Below are 7,951 nucleotides of genomic sequence, written 5' to 3' on the forward strand. Positions count from 1 at the left end.
CTCCAGTCAACCAGTGCTGTGAGGCAGCAGTGTTAACCATGTGCCAACATGCCGCCCCATATACAAAAATAAGTTCTCCTTCCAGCTTGTCAAATCAAAGATGGTGGCCACACTGCATTGGCAACTGACGAGGCCGAGTATAGCATCTAGCAGCAGCCAATGCACGAAGCTAGCATCTGATTGGATGAGCTGGAAACAGAAGCATAGTCAGTATTGAAAGTTACGTGTGCGTGGGTTTCCTCCAGGTGCTCCGGTTTCCTCCCAGTCCAAAGATGTGCAGGTTAGGTGGATTGGCCATGCTAAATTGCCCTTAGTGTTGAGTGGGGTTACTGGGATAGGGTGGAGGTGTTGACCTTGGGTAGGGTGCTCTTTCCAAGACTCGATGGGCCGAATGGCCTCCTGCACTGTAAATTCTATGATAATCTATGATTAATCTAGGACAAAGGTTCGGCACAACATCGTGGGCCGAAGGGCCTGTTCTGTGCTGTATGTTCTATGTTACGGGCAGGATTGAGATTGAACACAAGCAGGTGGCAAAAGGTAGTAGAAAAGATAAACCGAAACACCATTGCAGTAGAATGTTTGCATTTTAACTTTATTTAAAGATGTAAAAACAATTAACAGGCACATTTATAACCAAGTATGAATAACAAATTTCAAAGCTGACTGCAACTCAAGACGCATATATGACTTTAATACCATTTCAAAAGGTACAATAGCCTGCACCATTGAACAAACACATCTGAATTCAAAGGGAGCTCATTGTATTAAGGTCGTCTTGTTGCACTGCAGTCAGAATTGCACTGCTGTCACCTGAAAGAAATCAGAAATCACATTAAATTGGCAAACCAGTCAAGGTCAAAATAATTGAGTCCATCTAAACAGTAACAACTTGAAGAATATACATATTCCTATAGAATAGGGGAACAAGGAGATTTATAGTGCGGGTAACTATCCTTTCAGCATCGTGGATTCTTAAGAGCCACATACAGGTTAAACCATTCCACCATTACTTTGCAGATCTCCGGTTACTGATCAGATTATTAGGGCCGAGATTGACAAAAACCTATGGTGTAGGCCATTGTGAAGGCTGGAATGGTTTATTTTTTCTTCAAAGTCAAGAGGATGATTAAATGAGAATATGGAAAGTTTGCTGCACTGATGAAGTTAGATAAAGATTCTGAACTTTATACTCATTGTACCCTGCATGGTTCATCCCCTTAAGTCACTATCCACTGAGGTCTAGGAATATACAGGAAGCAACCTCGTTGGATGCCCATATTGGATGTTTTGTTTCGAAATAAGAAAAAATAAATCACCTCTTCCAAAGTCCCAGCACTCCTGGTTAGCTGCCTCTCCTAACATTCAGGATGGGTAGAATCCAGTTTTACTGCAGAAACAAACAGTTCAGAACAAATCAGACTAACCCACAACCATCACCGTTCCCAAACCCGTTTTTATAAAAATAATCATTTTTTCCATTGAAGGGGCAATTTAGCATGGCCAATTAGCCTACCCTGCACATCTTTTGGGTTGAGACCAACGCAAACACTGGGAGAATGTGCAAACTCCACACGGACAGTGACCCAGAGCCGGGATCAAACCTGGGAAAAACACCCTTCCATCATGTACTTTTTTCACAAGTAACTCAAACCTTCAAAACTGTCTTCCAGTTAGACTTGTACCCTGCATGGTTTATCTCCTCAGTCACGATACACACTGAGAAGGTCTAGGAATATACAGGGTGCCGTCCTCACCAGCTTAAAGCCGGGGACACACTTTCTCTCCAACGTCATGGAACGGGACTGTACGTCATAGACACAAAGGCCTACGCTCCCATACGCCACAAGGACAGAGCCAGACAAGAGCAACCTTGCTGGATGCCCACATTGGAGCATCACTCAGGAGAAGACAAGCCCACTGTGAAAAATCCCTAATGATTTGTCAGAAAACCAACTCTCATTTGTATTACAATTGGACTATAACATTCTCCCAAGTGCTCACCTTGATCAGTTCACATCCAATTATTCTCACCAAAATCAAACTTCCAAGTTAATCAACTCTCCATCTCAGCCATATTCAACAATCCAACAATCTTCTTTCCTGCAAGAAAAGATGAATACTCGGTATTAAAACGGGAGATCTTCAAGTCCACGCAACTGTCACGGCATGTGCAAATTTCCTCCGAAGCGCTAACAATCCTGCCCTCTGCAAGGATGGAGCCTTTGCTTCGGGCATTGCAAGACCAAAATCCCCAGCGAAATGACCCCAGGCATCATCAATTAGTTTGAAAGCATTTGCCTGTGGAACTCTTTGGGCAATATTAGTGGTTTTCTGAGGTGGAATCACAAACCAACTTCTATTCCCTGCAATATGGAAGGTATGGGGTCATTTGATTGAGGCTTTTAAGATTTTGGAAGGAATACAAGGTAGGGAGAGAAATTTCAGCTGCTGATGTTTTGGGGCAGTCGACAAAATCACAGCCTTAAAAAAGTCAAATGCGCCAGGCTTAGCCTGATTCAATTTAAGGTGCTACATAGAGCACACATAACGGGGGCAAGATTGAGCAGGTTCTTTGGAGTGGAGGACAAATGTGGGAGGTGTGGCGGGAGCCCGGCAAACCACGCACATATGTTTTGGGCGTGCCCGGCACTGGAAGGGTATTGGAAGGGAGTGACTTCGCAGGTGGTGAAGGCCCGGGTCAAACCAGGCTGGGGGTTAGCTCTATTTGGAGTTGCGGAAGAGCCGGGAGTGCAGGAGGCGAAAGAGGCCGATGTCGTGGCCTTTGCGTCCCTAGTAGCCCGGCGCAGGATCCGACTCATGTGGAAGGAGGCGAAACCCCCCGGACTGGAGGCCTGGGTAAATGATATGGCAGGGTTCATTAAACTGGAGCAGTTAAAGTTTGCCCTGAGAGGATCGGCTCAAGGGTTCACCAGGCGGTGGCAGCCATTTCTCGACTACCTAGGGGAACGTTAGAGGGAAGACAGATGATCAGCAGCAGCAACCCAGGAGGGGGGGGGGGGGGGGGTTAGTTTAGTTTAGGTCAATAGACAATGGGGTTTTGTTACCTGTGTATTGTTAAACATTTCTGTTTTGTTATTGTTTCGTTTGCTTTGTAAGAGGGAAAAATTGTTGTTTGGAAAAAAAATTCAATAAAATATATATTTTTTAAAAAGTCAAATGCGGAGATGTTAGGGACAAAATCTTATGGTAGAGGAGGGCAGGGGTGTGGAGTTCCCACAAAAAGATGTCAGCTCAATTAATTTTAAAATCAGAAGTAGAGTAGCCTACCCCTGTTTCTATGCAAAAATTGGGCAGTGACAACATACATTCGTTACATTCTACAATCATCACCCAACTAACCAGTCTTCTCTTCCAGTTTCACATTAGTTCATGTTCCAAGCCACACTGGAGTTAACAGCATGAATCGCAGCAATCTCAGTGCCTCACAATCAATGAATTACTGCTTTGAAATTAGTGACTTATGCATCTGATCGTCACTGGAGTGACATGAAAGATATCTCCTGCAGACTAGGCTTTATGCTTAAAATTTTGCAGTGACCGACTCAAGGCACAAAGAGCCAAGACATCTATTTATGCATGCAACTGTAAAATCTCCCCTTGCCCACTTACTGAGCATACAGCCCAAAAGCCCAATTTCAAAACTTGTATCACAAGCAGATCCACAAACTTCACTCATCTTTCAATTCCTAAACCCAGCAGACCGACTCGAACACCTTAGGGATCACACTGCACGTTTAAAATATTCTGAATTGCTTTCAACAGAAAAGACATAACACTTGCAATATGTTGCTTCTAAAACCAGATGGATCTGAAAGATTTAGACACCAAAGTCAGACCAGCAAGGACTGAAAGCAAGCAGCAAGTCAATCAGGCACATTGAGCCAAAGAGAAAGGAAACAGTCCAATCCTTCGGCATCGGCCCAGCATACCGGTTCTGTACACCAGTGACCCAATTAATCTCACCTTCTCTGCCTTTCTCCAGAATTCCACAATTGCCTCCATCAAAATATTGAACCATTACACTTCACAATTCCTCCTTTTGCATTATAATTTGTAAATATTACATCTCCCCTTCCCTGCTGCAAGGTTAACCAACCTAGCTTATTTTCTCTCTCCGCGTATCAGGCGTTCTTCATGCGGTGCACCATTCTACTAAATACTCTTCACAACCTTTTCAAGGCCGTGACATTGTGGCGAGCTTGGCATTAACCGTGTTCTCTGCTCTACTATCTGGCTACATTTCCAGCCTTCAAACCTCCAGAACAGTCTTCCAGTTAGGCTTGTACCCTGCATGGTTTATCTCCTCAGTCACTATGCACACTGAGAAGGTCTAGGAATATACAGGGTGCTGTCCTCACCAACTTAAAGCCAGGGACACACTTTCTCTCCAACGTCATGGAACGGGACTGTACGTCATAGACACAAAGGCCTACGCTCCCATATGCCACAAGGACAGAGCCAGACAAGAGCAACCTTGCCGGATGCCCACGTTGAGTTTTTGGTTTCTGAATGAGATTTTTAAAATTATTTTTTTTAAAATCACCTCTCCCAAAGTGCATCTGGTTCCAGCATTCCTGGTTTGCAGCCTCTCCCAACATTCCGGAGTAGAATCCAGTTTTACTGCAGAAAAAACAATTCAAAACAAATTAGATTGAACCATAACCACCGATCACTCCAGAGCTACATCACCCTGTTCCCAAACCCACCCACCTCCACAATGTTCCATCACGGTCTTTTTCACAAGTAACTGTACCCTGCATGGTTTATCTCCTCAGTCACTATACACACTGAGAAGGTCTAGGAATATACAGGGTGCCGTCCTCACCAGCTTAAAGCCGGGGACACACTTTCTCTCCAACGTCATGGAACGGGACTGTACGTCATAGACACAAAGGCCTATGCTCCCATACGCCACAAGGACAGAGCCAGACAAGAGCAACCTTGCCGGATGCCTACGTTGGGTTTTCGGTTTCAGAATGAGATTTTTTTAAAAATAAATCACCTCTCCCAAAGTGTATCTGATTCCAGCATTCCTGGTTTGCAGCCTCTCCCAACATTCCAGAGTAGAATCCAGTTTTACTGCAGAAAAAACAAATCAGATAAATCTGTAACCACCGATTACTCCAGAGCCACATCACCCTGTTCCCAAACCCATCCTCACCCCCTCAAATGCACAATCTTCCACCATGTATTTTTTCACAAGTAACTGTACCCTGCATGGTTTATCTCCTCAGTCACGATACACACTGAGAAGGTCTAGGAATATACAGGGTGCCGTCCTCACCAGCCTAAAGCCGGGGACACACTTTCTCTCCAACGTCATGGAATGGGACTGTACGTCATAGACACAAAGGCCTACGCTCCCATACGCCACAAGGACAGAGCCAGACAAGAGCAACCTTGCCGGATGCCCACGTTGGGTTTTTGGTTTCTGAATGAGATTTTTTTTAAATTTAAAAATCACCTCTCCCAAAGTGTATCTGGTTCCAGCATTCCTGGTTTGCAGCCTCTCCCAACATTCCAGAGTAGAATCCAGTTTTACTGCAGAAAAAACAAATCAGATAAATCTGTAACCACCGATTACTCCAGAGCCACATCACCCTGTTCCCAAACCCATCCTCACCCCCTCAAACGCACAATCTTCCACCATGTACTTTTTCACAAGTAACTGTACCCTGCATGGTTTATCTCCTCAGTCACTAGACACACTGAGAAGGTCTAGGAATATACAGGGTGCCGTCCTCACCAGCCTAAAGCCGGGGACACACTTTCTCTCCAACGTCATGGAACGGAACTGTACGTCATAGACACAAAGGCCTACGCTCCCATATGCCACAAGGACAGAGCCAGACAAGAGCAACCTTGCCAGATGCCCACGTTGGGAGCATCTCAGGGGAAGACAAGCCCACCACATTATAGTTGCAAAGCATAATCGTTCATCAGAAAACTTGTTTATGTATCCAACCATTCTCAAACCATAATCTATCTTAATATATTCAGCACCATGCGATGGTCACTCCCGGGCCCCAGTAATCTACATCTGAACGTCTTGCAAACTGACATGATTCTACCTGAAAATATACCTGAGAATGCTTTTAAAACTAGTCATTCATGAAGAACATGTACAAATGTTGATGTACCCAAGTAAATTCTATGAACAAATTATTCCCAAGAGATCTATTATACATCAATCAGTACATTGGGTCCTTCATTGCATTGAGTGCTTGCAGCCTGGAAGCAGCAGCATCAGTCCACATTGGAACCAACACAGGTCCAACAGCACTAATTTTGCTCAGCTAATAGAAACCTCACCTTGAATGACAATCCTGTGACCATCCCCATAGGAACACAGGACTGAGGAGCAGGCCCTTCAAGCTTGCACCTCCATTCAGAAGATCATGGCTAGAGCAAGGATGGTATCCGTGGTACCCTGGGCAATTACACCTCAATTCTGGTCATCGCAATGCAGTATTTGCGAGCGCGCTGTGCACAAATTCACTGACATGTGGCAACAGACGTTTCTTCACAGCTGTAAAGCAGTCGGGAAGGTCTCAAAGTACGAATTTGAATCTTGCCATTCTTCAACAAAGAGCCTCTACATCAGATGAAAATAAACCATCAGATGAACAGCACCAACAGAGCAAAGTTATTTCCCTAAAAAGGCCATTCAGCTCATTTGTTACTAGCCCCTGCTGTGCACAAACTGTCTGCTATCATCCATACTGTCCTAACAGAGGCCACAAATCATTTTTTGCACAATTAGGCTCAACTACCAGCAATACAGTCAACAGCAAGACTGAACGGAGGTTTCAGCTGAGTGAGCAAACAACTGTGATCTCCCTACCCCACTTACCCTTAACAGTAAGCTCAGCCTTCTACCAGCACAAGAGTGACACGCCTCAATGGGTCAACTGGATAGATCTGGCCCACATGCACAGCTTCCTATCCTGTAACCAGATTACACACCTCAACTAAGTAGGTTGAAAGGAAAAAAAACACAGCAGCCTCCAACAAGTCAACACTCCACTACTGCAGCAGTTCACGGAGCATAAAATCTGCAGAGGTGTCTGCAGAAAACGGGCCATCTGCACCTCTAATACCCCACTGGGCAAGGACAGACACATTCAACAATATCATGGAATAGGATTACACAGACAAAACAAAGTGATTCCCATGTTAAATAAATTCCAGCTAAATTAGTGCAAGAAAGTAATAAATGAGCCAGAGAACGTAAAGTTACTGTTACAACCTGCAATACACGCTTGATAAAACCTGTGAAGGACCAGACAGAAACGGTAACTCCAGGGTTACTACCCATCAGCATGGCAGGCAAGTATCCCAGAAATGAATCTTAAAACATAACTATGGGGGGCAAGCTCTGGTTTAAGACGCTTTACAAAGAAATTTGACTCACAAAGTGACAGATGTGAAAGTAACAAGAAACAAAAGGGGCCGAGAGGTTGTGGCGACAATAACGAAATCCCATTCGTTCCCAACACGTGGTCCCCCTTCGCTCTCCACGTGGGGCACATCCGGACCTCCCGCTCCATCCGGGTCCCCTGCCCCCCATCCGGGCCTCCCGCTCCATCCGGGTCCCCTGCCCCCCATCCGGACCTCCCGCTCCATCCGGGTCCCCTGCCCCCCATCCGGGCCTCCCGCTCCATCCGGGTCCCCTGCCCCCCCATCCGGACCTCCCGCTCCATCCGGGTCCCCTGCCCCCCATCCGGGCCTCCCGCTCCATCCGGGTCCCCTGCCCCCCATCCGAGCCTCCCGCTCCATCCGAGTCCCCTGCCCCCCATCCGGGCCTCCCGCTCCATCCGGGTCCCCTGCCCCCCCCCCCCCCCCCCCATCCGAGCCTCCCGCTTCAACCGGGCCTCCCGCTCCATCCGAGTCCCCTGCCCCCCACTCCATCCGGGTCCCCTGCCCC

General features: G+C 46.3%; 5 non-coding genes across 5 annotated transcripts; all 5 read right to left on the reverse strand.

The window, feature by feature from the left end:
• Nucleotides 1-1,677: 1,677 nt before the first annotated feature.
• On the reverse strand, nt 1,678-1,893 carry LOC140430648 (small nucleolar RNA SNORA73 family). The gene has a single exon (XR_011949486.1). It is a non-coding gene; the product is annotated as a small nucleolar RNA SNORA73 family (small nucleolar RNA).
• A 2,409-nt stretch (nt 1,894-4,302) lies between these two features.
• On the reverse strand, nt 4,303-4,518 carry LOC140430660 (small nucleolar RNA SNORA73 family). The gene has a single exon (XR_011949494.1). It is a non-coding gene; the product is annotated as a small nucleolar RNA SNORA73 family (small nucleolar RNA).
• Nucleotides 4,519-4,769: 251 nt separating this feature from the next.
• Nucleotides 4,770-4,985, reverse strand: LOC140430670 (small nucleolar RNA SNORA73 family). Its single transcript, XR_011949497.1, has one exon. It is a non-coding gene; the product is annotated as a small nucleolar RNA SNORA73 family (small nucleolar RNA).
• Nucleotides 4,986-5,228: 243 nt separating this feature from the next.
• Nucleotides 5,229-5,444, reverse strand: LOC140430656 (small nucleolar RNA SNORA73 family). The gene has a single exon (XR_011949491.1). It is a non-coding gene; the product is annotated as a small nucleolar RNA SNORA73 family (small nucleolar RNA).
• A 246-nt stretch (nt 5,445-5,690) lies between these two features.
• On the reverse strand, nt 5,691-5,906 carry LOC140430685 (small nucleolar RNA SNORA73 family). The gene has a single exon (XR_011949503.1). It is a non-coding gene; the product is annotated as a small nucleolar RNA SNORA73 family (small nucleolar RNA).
• Nucleotides 5,907-7,951: the final 2,045 nt, after the last annotated feature.

Source organism: Scyliorhinus torazame, chromosome 1 (assembly GCF_047496885.1).
Source record: "Scyliorhinus torazame isolate Kashiwa2021f chromosome 1, sScyTor2.1, whole genome shotgun sequence".
NCBI classification, from domain to species: domain Eukaryota; kingdom Metazoa; phylum Chordata; class Chondrichthyes; order Carcharhiniformes; family Scyliorhinidae; genus Scyliorhinus; species Scyliorhinus torazame.